The following is a 19,995-nucleotide window of genomic DNA, read 5'->3' as shown; positions in this document are numbered from 1 at the left end:
AGTGACCATCCCTGTCAGTGGCCATCCCTGTCAGTGACCACCCCTGTCAGTGACCACCCCTGTCAGTGGCCATCCCTGTCAGTGACCATCCCTGCCAGTGACCATCCCTGTCAGTGACCACCCCTGCCAGTGGCCACCCCTGTCAGTGGCCACCCCTGCCAGTGACCATCCCTGTCAGTGGCCACCCCTGTCAGTGACCACCCCTGCCAGTGACCACCCCTGCCAGTGACCACCCCTGCCAGTGACCACCCCTGCCAGTGACCACCCCTGCCAGTGGCCACCCCTGTCAGTGACCACCCCTGCCAGTGACCACCCCTGTCAGTGGCCACCCCTGCCAGTGGCCACCCCTGTCAGTGACCACCCCTGTCAGTGGCCACCCCTGTCAGTGACCACCCCTGTCAGTGACCACCCCTGTCAGTGACCACCCCTGTCTGGTGGCTGTCCAGGCCACAGTGTGTTGGGGCTGGGAGAGCAGAGCTGTGCTGAACCACATCTGTGCACATCTACAACACTCTCAGGATGAAGGCTGGGAGATGCATTTAGCTCTTCTGTTTGGGCCTTGTCTCTGTGAAAACCCTGAGGAGTTTGTGAGGCTCCTGTTAATGCTCTTCCTTCCACAGAGGATGGAGAGGGAGCAGAGGAGCACAGAGACAAAATCCTTTGGCAGGACACGTGGAAACTGCCAATGTCCCATCCATGAAGGTGTCCAAGGCCAGGATGGATGGGTCTTGGAACAACCTGGCCTGGTGCAAGGTGTTTCTGCCCATGGCAGGGGGAGGAACAAGCTGAGCTTCAGCGTTCCTTTCAATCAAACCATTCCAGAGCTGGATCAGAGGTGGCCACCAACACCTGGGGGAGAGACAAGACTTTCAGAAACTCAAAAAACCCTCTTTACTAAAATAAAGGCTGGTGAGAACACAGCGAGGAGCTCCCAGAAGCAGAGCAGCCCCACACCACGGGTCCCACAGCGAGAGCCAGATGACCAAAAAAGGCTGGCCAGGTTCAGGGGCTGGGGCCAGCCCTGCCCTGGGGGCGAGCAGCCCAGCCCGGTTATGCAAGCAGGGGTCAGAGGTTTCCGGTGATATTTGCAGTGCCCGGGGTGCAGGGTCCGCCTCCCCCCGCAGACCTTTGCACTCCAGCTCGGCTGCTCAGTTCATTATCTTGCGGTTTGAAACAATACAGGAAGGATGTAGGTGTGTGCAAGAAGAGGAGGAGGAGGGGGAAGGGAGGGAGGCAGGCTCCAGAGCCACGGCCGGGCTGCTCCGCTCAGAGCTCTCACCCACACACGCTGCTCGAGGGGGTGACAATAATTTGGGGCAGAACAGAACAAGAATTGTTTTCTGAGAGCCCTCAGTAAAGGGGCAGGTTCCCAGCAAGCTGAGCTGGGAGGGGCAGAGGTGCCCTCCTGTGTCACCCACGGGGATGGGTTATCCATGATATTCTTGCCTGGGAGGAATGATGCACCTGACTCCATTGATCTCAGAAGGCTAATTAATTACTTTATTCTATATTAATCTATGTTATATTACACTACATCTAAACTGAATCTGCACAAGCACCCAACTCAGCCACCCAGAACCTGGTGAGTGCCTGCTGACCCACAGTCTGCACTGACAGGCCAAGGAAACCAAACACATCACTCTGGGCAAACAATCTCCACATTGCATTCTGCTTTGGCACAACACAGGAGCAGCAAAGGAGATAAGAACTGTTTTGATCATTCTCCTCTCTGCTTCTCTCACTGCTCCTCTCAGGTTCAGAGGATGTGAATCCCACAATGGGGACCTCATGGCATCTCATGCCACCCTCCAGCTCATTCCTCTGCTGGAGGGGTGAACTGGGAATGCAGCAGACAGGATGAAAGTGAGGATGGCTCCGTGGCTCTAATTAAACAGCTGGGAGCAGGATGAGGTGCAGGCAGCCCCCAGGGTCTGTAGGAGGCCCAGCAGTGTGCAGAGAGCCTGGACAAGAGGCTGACAGGAGCTCAGCTCCTGTAGGCCAGCCCCCATGGAATTGCCGTGGAATATTTGATGACAAAGGGATGGATGGAGCAGGCTCATGCAGCCCAGACGGGTCCCAGGGAGCTGTGTCTGCCCTGGGCACTCCAGAAGGAGTGGGAGATTCTGAGGAGCAGGCAGATGTGAGCACTGCACCTCACCTGGCAGCAGAGCACATAGAGGAACAGCAGCAAAGGGGTGGGAACCAGGGGCATTCTTATTTCCCATATACAGCTCTGACATCCCTCCTAAAGCAGAGTTGTCCTGCTTCCAGTTGGGATGGAGTTAATTTCCCTCTCAGGAGCTGGTCGGTGCTGTGTTTTGGGCTGGGTATGAGAATAATGCTGATAACACACTGATGTTTTAGTTGTTGCTAGGAGTGCTCACCCTAAATCAAGGGCTCTGCAGTGTCTCATGCTCTGCCAATGAGCAGGAGCAGCCAGGAGGGAGCATGGCAAGGACAGCTGATCCCAAGTGGCCAGAAGGATGTTCCATACCAGAGACCATCATGGCCAGTACAGAAACTGGGGAGAGACTGGCCAAGAGGGGCAATCCCTGCTGGGGAATGGGCTGGGCATCAGTCAGGGGCTGGTGAGTGGCTGTAGTGGGCATCACTTGTCTTTCTTGGGGTTCATTCTTGTCTCTGTTTTTGTTATTTCCATTTTAATTGTTGTTATATTATTATTTTACTTTATTTCAATTATTAAACTCTTTTTATCTCAACCCCTGGGTGTTTTATTTTTCTGGTTCCCCTCCCCATCCCAGGGGTGTGGGGGAATAAGCAGCAGCTGTGTGGTGCTGAGTTACCAGCTGGGGCTAAACCACAACAAGAATTAAGCCAAATATTTGGGGTTGTACATTTTGTGTACAAGAAGAAACCACACCAGACCAGTGTTATTTTGAAAACTTCACTTTGGAAAAGTACTGAATTGCTTTGTGGAAAGATACCCTCATTTTAAAAGTATTTAATGGCATTGGCATCGTGTTACTATCATATCTAAAGTTGGGCTTGTAGCAAGACAGCAACAAAAGAGCAAATGAGTAATTTTTTCCCATGGAAGCTCTTCTGGAGTGCACAGGCCACTGATCCCCAAAGTGCCAGGCACGCCATGCAGGCAGCCCCTGTGCCCCTGCCTGGGAGAGCTGACCCAGTCTGGGTTTCTGCAGAGGGTTTTGCCCCAGCCCTACAGCAGGATCACAGCCCCAGAGCAGAGCCATTGGAGCCTCCTCCAGCCAGGTCTCGTGAGCTCTTGGAGGTCTGTTTCTCACCCCAGATAGCTCAGCTGCCTTTGGAGGCATAAAAATCAGCAGGATGGCTTCTGTGGCAGTGTTGGAAACCAAAAGGTTTTAATAAAAAGCAAAATAACAAATCTCTTTACAAAGAAAACTGATCCAGGTGCAAGAGCTTCTTGTTTTCTTTTTCTAATAAAAGGCCCAGGCAGGACTTTTTGGCTCCTGTCCTGTGGGAACCCAGCACATCACTCCTGATGTCCAGAGCTACCGAGAGAACCCCTGGGGGGCTCGGGGGTCTTGGAATGTTGCCAGAAGCACTTGGTGGATGGATTTTGATCCATCTAGAGATGTGCCACCTGTGTATGAGGAGATGGAACCTGTGGGAATCACTCGGGTGTGAATGGTGAAGGGAAAACGTAGTTATAGGGTAAATCACAGATTTTGGGGTTTGGGTACAGGGGGTTGTGGAGATGAGATGGAGCAGTCAGGGCGTGTCACAAGGCTCTTCTTTCTTCTTCTTGCCATCCATCTCCTGCTGTGGTGTTGGCACTTGGGGATTGGTCTGGGGTGAGGGTGCACTTGGTGACGAGGTGACAGGTATTGGGGATAAAAGGTAAATCTGATATCCGTAGTTTTTGTTATAAAAGATGTGCCCGCCTTGGGGGTGGCCAGAGTGCCTTTGGCTGCCGTGCTAGTCAGATCCAGGTCGGGCAGAGAAGGGACTTTGTAGATAAGAAACAATAAACAATTCTGAAGACCGAAAAAAACCAGAGTGCAGACTCATCCTTTGAGACACAGCCTGCCAGAACCATCCTGAGCGTGGGTGGGAGCAGAGACGGACAGCCCAACCCCACACTGTCCAATTGGCTATCCTTAAGTTTGAGGTGAAGTCCCCCAGGTCCTGTGAGGTTTCTTTTCACCTAATCAAGGAGAGAAACTTCTGGGCTCATTTCTTTTTTGAGGGGACAAAGGAGAGTTTGTCACTCTGTCACAGGGGGCACATTCCTACAGAGCAGAGCCATGGGACACCTGCAGTGCCTGGGGCCAGCACACAGCCCTGGAAACCAGGGGGCAGCTCAGCTCTGTCTGGGCATCCCAGGGTGCCCCTGGCTCTGGGGAGGGAGCTGGCAGCAATCCAGAGTGGGATGTGAAAGGTGTGTGGCTGCTGCAGTGACAGCAAAGCTGTTCTCTTGAGCGCTGCTATCTCATCTATTTTGCAAATACAAATGTGATAGAAATCTGCAAAATAAGGAATATGCATTAACTTCTGAAAAGTTTTGACTACATATCATTATCTGTAATTTCACTGCTTTGATTTGCATATTCATAAAAGAAACATGCAGCTCGAATGTGTCAAAGGCTTTCAGATGAGCACGAACAAAACCAGCAGACGTGCAGGCTCAGTGCTGAGGTAATTGCCAAGACACCTTTGCTTCCCCTGCTGTCAGAGTGATTTTGTGTCCCTGGGCTGGCAAAGCCCTTCCTTGGTCCTGCCTGGGTGAGCTCAGCCCCAGGGTGTGAGGAAGAGCTCTGGCTGGGCCTGGTGCTGGTGCCCACGGGTAAGGGAACTCTGCTGGAGAGCACAGGGGCCACCAGCACCAGCAGAATGGCTCAGAGCCTTTCCAGCCTGAATGCTGCTTGCCCAGAGCAGCTGGGGCTGCCCCTGGATCCCTGGCAGTGCCCAAGGCCAGGCTGGACAGGGCTTGGAACAGTGGAAGGTGTTCCTGCCCTGGTGAGGGTTGCAATGAGCTTTAAGGTCCCTCCCAACCCAACAATTCCATGATTCTGCTCTGGCTCTGAGCTGGCAGGAGATGCCAGGTGGGTGGGCAGAACCCAGCAAGGTTTGGGTGCTCAGGCTGGCCGTGCCTCTCCCCATCTCTCTCAGGGGCATGTTCAGGTGGGTTGTGTGTCCCTGATTTGTCAGCCAGGTGACAAAACCAAGAGAACCTGGAGCTGCTGTCCCTGCAGGGAGCAGGGAGGAGGCAGCACCTGTAGCACAGCTGATAACGAGGTGATAAAAAATGCGGGTTAAAATGGGCTTTTAACTTCTTTCAGTGCTTTCAAGCTCCTGAGTAGGTGAAGCCACTGCAACTGCACCCAGCCACCCTCCGTGCTGCTCTGGGGTCACAGTGATGACATCCCAGTGCTTTTGGGGCACCTGAGGCTCCTGTCTGAGTGTTTCAATCTTTATAACACCTGAGCTACACCCTTCCCTTCCTTTTCCTCGTGCCCTCCCTTTGCAGAGGAAGAACTCCCAGAGTTGGGGTCCCTGTCCCAAAATGCACGGCTGGGCACGGGGTCTCTCCCTGGGATCAGCTCTGCTCCATTCCCACCTTGCAGTTCATTGTCCCAGCCCAGCTTTAGCCCAGGCACTCCCACCCTGCTTGTTTTTCTCTCTCCAGCCCACGGGGTTTGTGCTCCTGGGCTGAGATTTGGATCATTTGTCCTTGGTGCCCAGCTGGAGCAGGAATTGTTTTGTCTCCCTGCTCTGTGCACAGAGCTCACCATCCCATAATATGGAGCCCAGACCCACCCACTAAAGCAGCACAGAGTGTGAAAAATATAAAAGCTAAAACCAGAGGCATCAGATTCAGCCTTTGCAGCTGAAGTGGGGCAGGTCCAGCTCAGCCCTTTCCCCTTGCAGGGCTCATCTCTGCAGCTTTTGGGAACCTTTGTGCCCCCAGCTGCAGATTTTGGGGTACCAGCTGCTCCTGGGGCTGCCAGGGAGGCTGCAGTGGGATGATGCAGCAGCCAGGAGCACCCTGGATCCCACCAAGGCACTTGTACCCAGCTCCAGCAGCACCCACTGGCTCAGACATTGTCAGGACGCTGGAGCAATGCCAGTTGCTGTGGAAGGAAAGCAGGTGTGGCAGAGGGAAAAGGGGAAAATGTTATTTTTCAATTTCCCTCGGACATTTTTTCAGGCAGGGAGCAGTGGGGTTTTTTAACAGCAGAGAGCAAAGCAGAGCTGACAAGCTCAAATATACCCTGGGCTCCAATGTTGGTTTGGGTGGAGAGTGTGAAGTTCTGCTTGCAAAAATAAAATGTTCTGGTTTTGAAAGCTTAACCCTTCCCCTCTCCCAGCCAGCAGAGAGTTAACCCTCAGCTTGGGGCTGAAACATTCTGGCACTAAAGCATCTCCTGTCCTAAGGCATCCTAGGTCTGGAGGGAACTGCAGCCTCAGGCATCTCCTCAGGGAAGTCCCCTTGTCACCCCATCCCATTGCAGCCTCCCTGGCAGGCCCAGGAGCAGCTGGCACCCCAAAATCAGCAGCTGGGGGCACAAAGGTTCCCAGAGGCTGCAGAGCTGAGCCCTGCAAGGGGAAAGGGCTGAGCTGAAACTGATGCCTCAGGTTTAGCTTTTCTATTTTTCACACTCTGTGCTGCTTTAGTGTGTGGGTCTGGGTTCATATTATGGGATGGTGAGCTCTGTGCACAGAGCAGGAGACAAAACAATTCCTGCTCCAGCTGGGCACCAAGGACAAATGATCCCAATCTCAGCCCAGGAGCACAAACCCCGTGGGCTGGAGAGAGAAAAACAAGCAGGGTGGGAGTGCCTGGGCTAAAGCTGGGCTGGGACAATGAACTGCAAGGTGGGAATGGAGCAGAGCTGATCCCAGGGAGAGACCCCGTGCCCGGCCAGGCATTTTGGGGCCATTTTGGGTCATCTTGGGTGCAGCCCTGGCTGGGCTCTGGTGCTGCCCAAGGTGCATCCATGGAAGAGATCCTTTGGATAAATCCCTGCTTTATTCTTTAGCTCTGTCCAGCCTCTGCTCTAGGGCAGCCTTCCCAAGGCATCAAACCCATCCCTGAACACAGAGGGGCTGCTGCTCCCTCTGCCTTACAGGGCTCAGCACTTTCTTTTTCCAAGTAGCTGCAAAGTCTCTCCTCTGGCCAGTGGCCCCTTACTTCTGTGAGGCAAAAAATAAGCCTTTGGTTTTAAAGAGAAGGCTGAAAATGGAAATGCTGCATGCTCAGAAAGCAAAACCAGCACCCAGCACTGAAGAAGTGTGACTGCAAATACAGGCTTTTCTTGTCATTCACACTCTGGGTGTCACTAGTGAGGATTTCTGAACGTTTATCAACTCCAGGTACCAAGCTCTGCTTAAAACTGCTGATACCAAACCAGGGCCTGGAGGGTCACTGAGCAGTGAGAAGGTGGGCCAGGGATGTGCCCAGTGCAGCAGAACTGACCTGGATGCAGTGAGGCCTCTCTTGGCTACAAAAGAAAATTGAGGGGTTGGAGTGTGGCCAGGGAAGGGAAGGGAGCATCAGGAGGCACTGAAAGAGCTGGGGAGGGGCTCAGCCTGGAGCAAAGGAGACTCAGAGGGAACTTCTGGCTCTGCACAACTCCTGCCAGGAGGGGACAGCCAGGTGAGGGTTGGGCTCTGCTCCAGGGAACAGGGACAGGAGGAGAGGGAACGGCCTCAGGATGGGCCAAGGGAGGTTTAGACTGGAGATTAGGGAAAATTTCTTCATGGAAAGGGTGGTCAGGGAGTGGAACAGCTGCACAGGGCAGTGGTGGAGTGGAAACCCCAGTCCTGGAGGTGCTCAGAAGATGTGTAGATGTGCCCTGGGGACGTGGGTTAGTGCTGAACACAGTCCTGCTGGGTCAGTGCTTGGACTGGAGGACTTTGGAGGGCTTTTCCCACCTGGGTGGCTCCAGGACTGTGGCATGCAGTGGGCAGGATGGGCTACAGGGTGCACATCCACAGCCCAAATCTGCCCTCCCTGGCCCATGGTCCTGTTGGACCTCTGTCCTACTCCACAGGACAGGATCACCTTCCCCAACACCAGCTGCTGCTGTCCCATCTTCTTTCCCATCTTCTATCTTGACCTTTTCACCTCCTCTGACCCTTGGACAATGCCTAGCTGTCAGAACCCAGGACATTGCTCTGGCTGCCCTGGGTGATTCCAGACCCTGGCAGGGGCTCAGAGACCTTGGCACAGAGTCACAGACACCTGTGCCTTTGATTTTAGCCATGGAAACAATTCCCAACTTTGTGTGAGGAGTTACAAGCCACAAGGGTTTGAGTAGAATGACAGTGAATTTGTCACAGGGTGAAAATGTAGAATTTTGGGGATTTAGAATGGGGGTTCAAGAAGCAAGATGGAGGAATCTGGGCATGTCCTGTCCTTCTTCTTCTTGTCCTCCATCTTCTGCTGAGATGGTGGCATCCAGGTTCTCTTATTCAGTCCCAAGTTTCCATAAGAAGAACCCTTCACCCACTCCTTCCTTTTCATGTGTCCCTGGAGAGCAGCTCCTCCATGGGATCCCACGGTGACAGGGACACTTCCTGACACCCCTGGTAGTCCAAGAGCACACATCCATTTTAGCCACTCACCTGTTTCCCTTACAAATAATCACACATGACATTTTGCAATAAACTGCAAAGAAAAGAATTCAAAAGCTTTTGTTAAAACGAGCCATTTCTTTCAAATGAAAGAGTGGTGTTTTCATTGAGCTTTTCAGCAGCAGAAGGACAAAAAAAAAAAAAGCACATTCAAGAGCTTTTGAAACCAAGAAAGTTCATCTTAAAGCAGCAAAGAGATCAGGACTGGAAAGTGGCATCAGCTGAGCACCAACCTCCCCTCCATGGGCCCATCCCAGGGCTGCAAAGGCAAAGGAAAGGATTTGATGTGCAGCTACATCCTGCAAGCCAAGGGCTTGGACAGCCAGTGCTCCTCATTCCTGCCTGAAACCAGCATTCCTGGGTGCAACTATTCCCAACTATTTTTTGCTGGTCTTTGTGTTCTCTGAAGCTGTTTGAGCCTCCAGCACTTCCATCCAGGGCTGCAGTTCATGCAGCAGAAGGAACTGGTCCAGCTGGCAGTGGGAACAATCCAAATTGTCATTAAAAAAATAATTTCCAACTTATTCCCTTCTCTGTGCAGCTCAGATGGGAGTTAAATTGATTTTTTTACACTGCCTTCATTTAATGTACACAGCTCTCTCTCTCTCTCTCTCTCTGCATCAGTGGAAGGAACCTATGAAAATCAGTTAAATAAACACATCTGTGCTCAGAGCCCTGCAAGCACAGGGTGGGCAAATCCCAGGGGAAACCAGGGGGGCTGGCAGAGTCCAGAGCTGCAGCTGTGGAGGGCCTGGAGGACATCACACCCACAAGAGCAAGTGATAATCCCAACCCTAATCAGATGGGATTCCCTCTGGTCAGACAGAGCTGCCTCCAGCTCCGGGGTCCTCAGCGTGAGCAGGACATGGAGCAGTTGGAGCGACCCAGAGGAGGCCACAAAGTTGATTAGAGGGATTGCTGTGAAGAGAGGCTGAGGGGATGGAAGTGGGTCAGCTTGGAAAAGAGATTTTGGGGTAACCTAATTGTGATCTTCCTGTGCCTGAAGGGAGCCTGCAAGAAAGACAGGGAGAGACTCTTGACAGGGGCCTGCAGGGACAGGACATTGACACAGAGTGGGTTCAGATTGGATGTTAGGAAGAAATTCTTCACTCAGAGGGTGGTAGAGCCCTGGCACAGGCTGCCCAAAGCAGCTGGGGCCGCCCCTGGATCCCTGGCAGTGCCCAAGGCCAGGATGGATGGGCTTTGGAGTGACCTCAGATCTCTGAAAGTCCTCTTGGAAGAGGATTACTCCTGGAACTGCTCCCATTGCCCTGGAGAATCTACCAAAGGTTTCAACCAAAGGCTTATGGACTTTTCTGCTTGGAGAAACATGATGCCACTTTCTCCGCGGGTGCCAGGAAGGAAGGGAGAAAGTGGCAGAAGGAAGTGGCAGAAGTGGTGGAAGGAAATGGGAGGAAAGGCAAGGAAAAGTATGAAAGGCGTACCAGTCAGGCAGGCATCGTACCCTGCCTGCCCTATCCTGCCCTTGCCGTCCCACGTCCTTCCCTTCCTTCCTTCCTTCCATTCCCGTCCGTCCTTCTGCCCTCCTTCCCTTCCGTCCCTTGCCTGCCTTCCGTCCTTGTTCCTTCCTTTCCGTCCTGACCTTCCTTCCTCCTTCCTGCCTTCCTTTCCTTGGCCTTCCGGCCCTTCCTGCCTCCTTCCTGCCTTCGCTGCCTTCCGTCCTTCCCTTCCTTCCTTCCTTCCTTCCCTTCCTTCCTTCCTTCCTTCCTTCCTTCCTTTCCTGCCTTCTTACCTTCCCGTCCCTCCCACCTGTTCCCTATCGCCGCCTCCAGGTGACCTGTAAACGCAGCAGAAACACTCCCTGAAGTGGAAATCATCCCTTGACTTGCCTCCCGGAACTGCAGGAGTTCTACAGGCAGTGATGGATGTTTGAAGGGAGTTGGGAAGAACACAAAGCTCCCTTTTTGGGGCCCGTTTTCTGTACTGACTCTCAGTGTTTGTGGGATGAAGACCACGCTCCTGGAGGTATGGACCTAATGGCTCTCAAGGAGCCACCATCTCTTTGCTGAGGGCTCATAAAGCTCAGCTATTCAACCACCAGGAAAACATGAGCAGAGGCTGCATAAAAGCACATTTCCAATATACAAAAAAATTAATGAATTTGTCCGGTCTCCTGCCTGCAAGACACATTAATTTCAATAGACAGCACTCAAGGCTTTGAGAGCCAGTGCTGCAGAGGGTGGACAGAGTGAAAGCAAAGGAGAGTAAACAGAAGAGAGATTTCTAAGTGCCCATGACATTTGTTCAAATACTTTATTTCAATCAGCTTAAAAGGGAAACATATAGCTGAGCTTGCTCCTAGGAAAGGGAATGAAATTGAAAACCAAGTAATGCACTGAGAGCAATTCAAAGGGAGCCGAGAGGCACCATCTGTTGCAGAGAGGGCACAGGCAGCCCCAACAAGGGCTGGGTTTTGCTCTTGTCATGATATTTTTGTCTCCAAACACCATCTCTCATTGTCTTGTCTGGAGAAGAGAAGCCACTCCAAAAAGCAGTGTCTGAGCAGCACTTGGGAGGATTTCACCTGCACAGACTAAGGGATTTCACATTTATTTTGCCAAATCCTTGGGGTGCCAGACCCTGCTCCTCAGGAGACCATCCAGGGTTCAAAGCTCATGTTTGATTCAGTTTAGAAACACCAAGAACCATTAGTAGGAAAAAAAGGAGGGGGGGGAAGCAAGAACTGAAATATCATCTCAGAAAAGGTGTGAAATTCCACTTCAGGGCTAAAAATTCCTCTTTCCAATTCTCCAGCCTCTTCTATGAGCACACTGAGGGGAGGAGCAGTGGGTGATGTCTGATCTGGGTGCACTTTCCTGGGCAAAACCTTTTGGTTCCACTGGGAAGCAAGATTTGGTGAAAGCTGCTCTGATCCAATCCCAATCCCACGATATCCCCTCTCCAATTCCCATCACAGCCTGCCAAGGCAGGGCTCTGCCTCCAGGGCATCAAACCACAGCTCCAAGGGGGATAATGAGGTGAAAAAGTGGATTTGGGGGCAAAGTGATACCCGTGGCTTAGTTTCCAAGGGAAATTGTGATTTTTTGTTTTGTTTGAAAAATAGAAACCAGTCAAACTGATGAAGAGGGAAGGCTGTTTATGACCACAGTAGCCTGTGGGGTAAAAAGTGTATTTGTTCAGCAATGTAATTTACTTTTAGTAACAGAAGAGAAAGGTGAGGCTATTGATTTATCATTAGTTTCTATTTGTTTGCTCCTTTTTTACATCCATTTGGCTCCCTGGGTTTCCTTTATCTGAAAGCTGTCTCTGATAGGACCCAATACATTCAGCATTTCTATAAATATGTAAATATAAGATCTGTATGTGTAAACACACCCGCATAAATCAAATGGTAATGATGTGTGTATCTATATTTGTGTACATATAAAAGCTAAATTATCTCCAATTTATCCAATGCCCTTTCTATCTCCTATGTGCTTCCTATGTATATACAGTCTTCATATTAATATGAAAACAGCACCTATGAGGAATACAGATAAAAGACTAAAGAGCCTTCCTGGTGGATAAGTCACTCCTAATTCCTTAATTTCTTTCTGCTTGTTTCCCAGAGCAAGCAGTGGAAGATACATAAATAAGTCTGCACATGTTTATTTAACCTCCTTGTTCAGCCAGTTTTCGTGGGGTTTGTATCTGAGATTGCTGCACTGATGCCAGGAGGAGTCTGTGGTTATCCCAGGAGCTGGTGCTTTGGTCCTGATCCAGAGCAAACCTTGGAATTATGAGCAGGAAAATAAGGATGCACCAGGCAAGGTGAAGACTGAGAGGAATTAAAACATAAAGCAAACCTTGGAATTATGAGCAGGAAAATAAGGCTACCTCAGACAAGGGAAAGGCTAAGAGGAATTAAAAGATCCCAGGGAGATCTTGAGCTGAGTGGTCCTGGAGAGGAATTTTCCTTGAGCTGAATTTTTTCACCTTCCCCTTCCCCCCTGCACAGAGTTAATGCTCAACCTTCTCTGGCTGCAAGGAAAGTAAAGCAGAGGAGAAAATTCTCCCTCCTTGTTAAAAATTGGGAGACTCCCAGCAGTACTCCAAGATCCAGATTTTGTCCCAGAGGGAGTCTTGGCATCTCTGCTGCCCACTCCACCCTCTGCCCATCTCCCAGAAGTTTTTACTGGAGGAAGTAGGAAAGCTCCTCCCAAAAAGGGCAGCCCAGGGTCTGTGGGGTTTTGTGTCAGCAAACACTCAAAGGGCCAAATGCTCCTTCTGGAAATGGGCACAGGCACGAAGAAGACCAGAGAGGTCAGCCCAGATGGTACCTGAGCATCTTGGGCCTAAAAACTGCAGCTTGTTCTGGCTGTTTTCAGGATTTAGCAGTGCCCCAGCCAGGCTGAAGCTTAGGATTCATCACAGAATCATCCCAGAATGGTTTGGGTTGGAAGAGACCTCAAAGATCATCCCAATTCACCCCCGTGGGCAGGGACACCTTCCACTGTCCCTGGGTGCTCCAAACCAACCTGGCCTGGGACACTGCCAGGGATCCAGGGGCAGCCACAGCTGCTCTGGGCACCCTGTGCCAGGGTTCCACCACACTCACAGTGAGGAATCCCTTCCCAATATCCCATCCATCCCTGCCCTCTGGCAGTGGGAGCCATTCCCTGTGTCCTGTCCCTCCATCCCTTGTTCCCAGTCCCTCCCCAGCTCTCCTGGAGCCACTTTAGCCCTGGAAGGGCTCTCTCCCTGGAGACTCCTTTCCTCCAGGCTTTCCCAGCACCAGAGCAGCAGTGCAGCAGCAGAAGCAGAGCATCTGCAGCAACGCAGCAGCAGACATGCAGCAGTGTGGCAGCAGTGAAGCAGTATTGGTACAGCAGCATCCATTCAGCACAGCAGCGGTGCAGCAGCGGTGCAGCAGGGGTGCAGCTGCATCAGAACAGCAGCAGTGTCGCAGAGCAACGGTGCAGCAGCAGAGCACCAGCAGGGCAGCAGGGCAGCAGTGCAGCTGCAGCAGCAGTGCAGCAGTGAAGCAGCAGCGGTGGTGCAGCAGCAGAGCAGAGCAGCAGCAGTGCAGCAGAGCAGCAGCAGTGCAGCAGAGCAGCAGCAGTGCAGCAGTCCATCCCGCGGGATGCTGGAGCTGCCGCACGCCGCGAGCTCCCCCTGCAGCGCCCAGGGCTCAGCGGCTGCGGGACCGAAGGCGCCGAGCGCAGCCCGAATCCCCGTTCGGAGCCCAGACCTGCCCCTCGCCACTGGCACGGGGCCAGGCCGGAGCTCGGGTGCCCCCCGGGGTGGACGGGGAGGCTCGCAGGTCCCAGCCCCTCTCTGTCCCATGTGCCGGGCCCGTTTTTAGCAGCACCTGAAGGAGCAGCAGCCAGAGCTGCAGGCTCTGCTCAGGGGACCCTCGGTGAGAGTGACAGGGACGGACCAAGCCCCCACATCCCCCTGCTGCCACCTGCCTCCAGCTCCCACCCTCCTGCCCGGGCCAAGCTGCAGGAATATTTGTGTGAACTGTGCTTGTTTTGCACTCTGTATCCACAGAGCTAATGGAAGGGGGAAAAAACCACTGATATTTTGGGATGCCTTTTTCAGAAACAGAAGTTTCCAAAATTTTCAGAGCCCTGAGATCATTTTAGCTCGAGGGCTGCACTCTGGCCCTTTGCTGGTGGCTTTGGATGCAATTTTGAATTTGCTCTCTAATGGAGAAGGGAGCTATTTATGTATTTATATATTTAAAGCTCTGCTGGGCTGTGCTGGGCATTAGCATCATCCTGGAGCTGAGAACCTCAATTCCTGCTTGAGGCTAAAATCCCATGGATATCAGAGCCACCCCACAAGGAAAAGGGCAGGCTGAGGAGGTTGGAAATCATGTCCAGAGGAAATCCCCCTTGGCTGCAGGATATGGAGGTGGGGCTGGAGCCCAGGTTATAGGGCTGGGGTTCCTCAGCTCCCTGGTCCCGGTGTTTTGGTGGGAATGTGAGCAAAGCCACACCAGCACAGGGGTGCTGCCAGGGGCTCTGCAGGCAGTGGCACTGCCAGGGGCTCTGCAGGCAATTTGTGCTTCTCTTGCTTCCCTCTAAACATAAAGGCCGTGGGAATTACTATCCACTCCACCCTCACTGCCCTGAGCTGGGGCAGCATCCCTGGGGCGGGGATGGGCTGTGGGGTGGTGCAGCCAAGCTGCAGTGCCCCAGTCCTGTGCTATCCCTGGCTCTCGAGAGATCCAGGATATTTCCTCCAAGATATCCCGGGGATGACTTCTCCCTGCTGCAAGGATGCTCACTGATGCCATGGGAAGGCTGCCCTAGAGCAGAGGCTGGACAGAGCTAAAGAATAAAGCAGGGATTTATCCAAAGGATCTCTTCCATGGATGCACCTTGGGCAGCACCAGAGCCCAGCCAGGGCTGCACCCAAGATGACCCAAAATGGCCCCAAAATGCCCGGCCGGGCACGGGGTCTCTCCCTGGGATCAGCTCTGCTCCATTCCCACCTTGCAGTTCATTGTCCCAGCCCAGCTTTAGCCCAGGCACTCCCACCCTGCTTGTTTTTCTCTCTCCAGCCCACGGGGTTTGTGCTCCTGGGCTGAGATTGGGATCATTTGTCCTTGGTGCCCAGCTGGAGCAGGAATTGTTTTGTCTCCCTGCTCTGTGCACAGAGCTCACCATCCCATAATGTGAAGACCAGACCCACTCACTAAAGCAGCACAGAATGTGAGAAATATAAAAGCTAAACCTGAGGCATCATACAGAGGGTTTTCTCTGGGCATCAGATTCCTTCAGCCCCAGGTCTGTGCTCTCCCCTGGACAGCAGGGGCACAGAGTACCAGCAGCATCCAGGGATGCCATCTCCCTTCTCTCAGCACTCAGGTAAAGCCAGAAATATTTTCCAGGTGTTTTTCCAGGAGAGATTTCCTGGGACGTTGCTGCCAGTCTGCCCTGGGTGGGTGTGAGCATGGCAGGGTCCCCACAGGCAGTGTGCAGCAGCAGGAGGAAGGAGAAATAACAGCTCACAGATTCACAGAATCACAGAATATCCGGAGGTGGAAGGGACCCACAAGGATTATGGAAGTCCAGCTCTTAACCCTGCACAAAACAACTCCAAGGATCCCACCCTGTGATCCATTAAGGCATCCCAGCAGCAGAGCTGTCACAGCAAGGAGGATGCAGCCTGTGGTTTTGGGTCAATTTTTTCCCTTTCTCTCTCCATTCCTAGGTCAGGTTCCCCCCTCCCCAGGTCAGAGAGCACCCACAAGAAGGATTCAGGCTGGGGTGCCCCAAGGGGGGGTTTTACCCCACACCTCAGTGCTGTCAGCAGACAGGACCCTGAGATGCCCCAGACTGGACCCCCAAACCCAAAGAGAGCCATGAAACAGCCCCAAAGTGCTGAGCAGCCACAGCACTCACAGGCTCCTGTGGCTGCCAGGATATCCCTCCCTGCCCTGTGCTCCAGATCTGCTCCTCCCTGGCAGTCCTGCAGCCACCAGGACACAAGCTGTCCCTTGTCTGGGTGTGCCAGGCACGGGCATGGGGACATGGAGGTCCAGCCAGCTGCTCCACACCTGCAGCAAGGTGTTTTTCCCAGGGTATCCCAGCCCTGCCAGGCAGGTTCACACACCTGGACTTTTCCACTGAGGAGGTCACCCCAGCCTCTTGCTGGGTACAAAACCCTGGGTATCCTGTAGGAAAACACAGCTTTTTTTTCTCCTCTCCCTTTTTCCAAAGTTTTCTGCAAACACATCCTTTTTTCAGCACTGGGGAAATGCTGAATCACCAGCACTGTTTCTTAGCTCGTTTACAAAATTCCAACCCAGGAAAAGTTCAGCCAACATGACTTTCTCTTTGCCAAAAGCTCAAAGCCTTCCCCAAAGCTGCTTCATGCAGCTCACAGGACTGCACGTGTCCCTGCAGTCCAGGGGGATGTGATGCCATCAGGACGTCCCTGCTGACACTGGAGCTGCCACCAGACCCCAGCAGGGTCCCAGGGCTCCCCTGCAGCCCACCCTGCCCTGCACAGCCCAGCCCCTCCATCTCCAGCCCTTTCCAATGGATGTGCAGGGCTCCAGGTGCACAGCAGGGTTCAGCTCACCCACGCTGCTCCCCCAGGCACATACAGAACACAGATAGAGAACAACTCTGGTTTTTACTCCAGCATTTCCTTACAGACAAGTGCCATCACATTTACATCTGGAAAGGGATCACACATGCACAAGGACATTACAGGAATTTTGCCAAAGGTTTTTGTCCCTTGGGATATTTGGAACATGGAGGGACTGGAGGCAGCTCCTGGATCCTGAGCTGGAAGGGATGCCTCAGGTTTGAGCTTTTCTATTTTTCACACTCTGTGCTGCTTGAGTATGAAATTCTGAGCTTCACATTATGGGATGGTGAGCTCTGTGCACAGAGCAGGGAGACAAAACAATTCCTGCTCCAGCTGGGCACCAAGGACAAATGATCCAAATCTCAGCCCAGGAGCACAAACCCCGTGGGCTGGAGAGAGAAAAACAAGCAGGGTGGGAGTGCCTGGGCTAAAGCTGGGCTGGGACAATGAACTGCAAGGTGGGAATGGAGCAGAGCTGATCCCAGGGAGAGACCCCGTGCCCGGCCGTGCATTTTGGGGCCATTTTGGGTTGTGCTGCTCAAGGTGGATCCATTGTGGCCTTTTAACAAATCCCTGCTTTATTCTTTAGCTCTGTCCAGCCTGTGCTCTAGGTCAGCCTTCCCAAGGCCTCAGAAGGATCCATCAGGGTCAGCAAAGAGCAGCTCCTGCTGTGGCCATTGGCTTCCTCCCCATCCTCCTGCCAGGGCTGTGTCCCCATCCCTACCTGTGAAGGTGGCAGAACTGCTGGCATCACTTCCTGGGCTCCTCTGGCTTGTTCTTCACTTTGCCGGGCCATATTTCATCATGCACCTCACTGAAATGTATATTTCCCTTTTAAGAGCTCTCCTAGAATAATACATTTTTTTATTATCGTGACAGTGAGGGCTCCTGTTGCCATGGCTACATGCCCTTTGCTGGAGCAGGAGCTTTCTGGGTATTGGAAATTCTGCAATTTTTCCTGATATACATGGTTTTATTTTATTTTCTTTTAATTTGATATTTATTCCCATTATCATCTGTTGAAACAACAGGTCATTTATATTGCATATGGATGTGTCACCAGTACAGCAAAGCCTTCAGAAACAACCTTCTGCTTTCAGAAGGAATTATTTTGGGGAGGAAAAGATCTCCCATGCAGCATTGATAATACATAATATAACAAAACCACAGGAACTCTGAATAGGTCTCATCTGTATCTCACCACATCATACATTAAATCCCATTTCTGGACTCCTGAATGAGTGTTATAAAACCAAGCCAAATTTTCTGTGCTTTTCATCTCATTGCTGTAAAACATACCTTTATCTTCTGGTTGTCAATTGAGCCCCACTCTGGACTGAGCCTCTTGAAACCTCATTTATTTGAGAACACATGGAGGGAAATTAAATGGATGTATTAAATTGAGATACAGATGGATAGATAGATAGATAGACAGACAGACAGACAGACAGATAGATAGATAGATAGATAGATAGATAGATAGATAGATAGATAGATAGATAGATAGATAGATAGATAGATAGAGAACAATAATTCTGGTTTTTACTGCAGCATTTCCTTACAGACAAGTGCCATAACATTTACATTTGGAAAGGGATCACACGTGGACAAGGACATTACAGGAGCTTTCCCAAAGGTTTTCATCCCTTGGGATATTTCATGGTGCAGGATTGTGCTCTCCTTCTGCTGTCAAAACACGCTGGGAGGGAGCAGGGGTGTGCCCATTATACAGAAAGGGAAACTGAGGCACAAAGCCAACCCATTCCTGCTGCCAAAGAAGATGAGTAGCAGAATTGGGGTGAAAACATCTGAATTTCTGCTGAATTTTCCCCCATTTTTTCCCACAGCATCCAAACCACTGCCTCCTTGTCCCTGGTGAGGAGGATGGTCCAGGTATCACCTGTGGGTTCTTTTCCCTGTTTTATCAGGACCAGGGATGCTGCATGAGACCCATTTGCTTCCCTCCCTCTGTACTCTCAGCTTTTCTTGTATTTTATTTTTAACTAAAAATAGTAGAAATAAGAGAGAAAAATAGTCCAGAAACTTGGAAGATTTGCCTACAGAAAGGCAAAATGTTTCTTACTGAAGTCTTGGAAGGAAGCAGGTGAAGTGAGGCACTGAGTGGATTTAGCTGGAGCACACAGAGAGTCCTGGGAGGGGAGGTGAAGCTCCTGGAGAGTGTGATGGCAAGGAAACAGCAGCTGGGGAAGGGAAATGGGAAAAAAAATGGGAATGTCCTCACCTAGGAATGGGAAATGAGGGAATAGGAGTTTATATTCCCACCTCAGCCTTGTGGAGAGGCCTGCTCTGCCTGGAATGGAGGCAGGGAGAGGCAAAGGGAGGTGCCAAAGGAACCAGCTCCAGCTGCACTGAGGCCCCACCTGGGCACAGCATCTCCCTGCCCACATCAACCTGCTCTGTGTCCCCACAACAAGCTGTGCCCAGGGAAATACAGGCTGGAGATTGGGAAAAAGTTCTTTACAGAAAGAGTGATAAAGTTGTGGAATGGCTGCCCGGGGAGGTGGTGCAGTCCCCATCCCTGGGGGTGTTTAACAAAGCCTGGATGTGGCACTGGGTGCCAGGGTTTAGTTGAGGGCTTGGGGCTGGGTTGGAATCCATGATCTTGAAGATCTCTTCCAACCTGGCTATTCTGGGAATTCTGTGAACAAGGAGATTCCCACCCAAGGACACAGCTGAAAACTTCCCCCACCAGCTGCCCTGTTATTCTGGGGGAGAGTCCCCCTGAGAATGTCACAGGTTAAAACATCTTCCCCCAATTTGCTTTACCTCCAATTCCAACAGGAGAAGAGGGTTATCCATGACTCATTTCTCTATCCTCTGCCATCCATGAGACTCCACAGCATGTCCTGTTCCCATGGAGATGTCACATGAGCCACCTGGAAGGGACCCAGCACTGGGGAGGCAGAAAAGGAGGAACAAGCATTTTCCAGAGGGAATGAGAGGAGCAGGAACATGGGAGAAAGCAGCAGCCCCATGGGCACAAGGAAAATTATCAATTATCAGGTCCTGTCTCCCATGGAGCAGGATGGGGTGTTTGGGTACCCTAAGCACCAACCCACATTTGAGAGCTGACCACATTTAAAGTGCAATTTAATAAAGGTGAGAAATAAGCCTTAAAAAAAAATTGCTTTTCATAGACTCATGGAATATCCTGAGTTGGAAGGGACCCACAAGGATTATCAAGTCCAGCTACTGGCCCTGCACAGGACAGCCCCCGAATCTGTAGTTGTGACACATATGCTGATCCCAGTTCTCAAGTCAAATCCTAATGGGATGTCCCTGCAGAGAACTTTGGCTCTTAGGGAAAGCAGCACATGGAGC

This window comes from Serinus canaria, chromosome 20 (assembly GCF_022539315.1).
Source record: "Serinus canaria isolate serCan28SL12 chromosome 20, serCan2020, whole genome shotgun sequence".
In the NCBI taxonomy this organism is placed as follows: domain Eukaryota; kingdom Metazoa; phylum Chordata; class Aves; order Passeriformes; family Fringillidae; genus Serinus; species Serinus canaria.
This window is presented reverse-complemented; position numbering follows the sequence as displayed.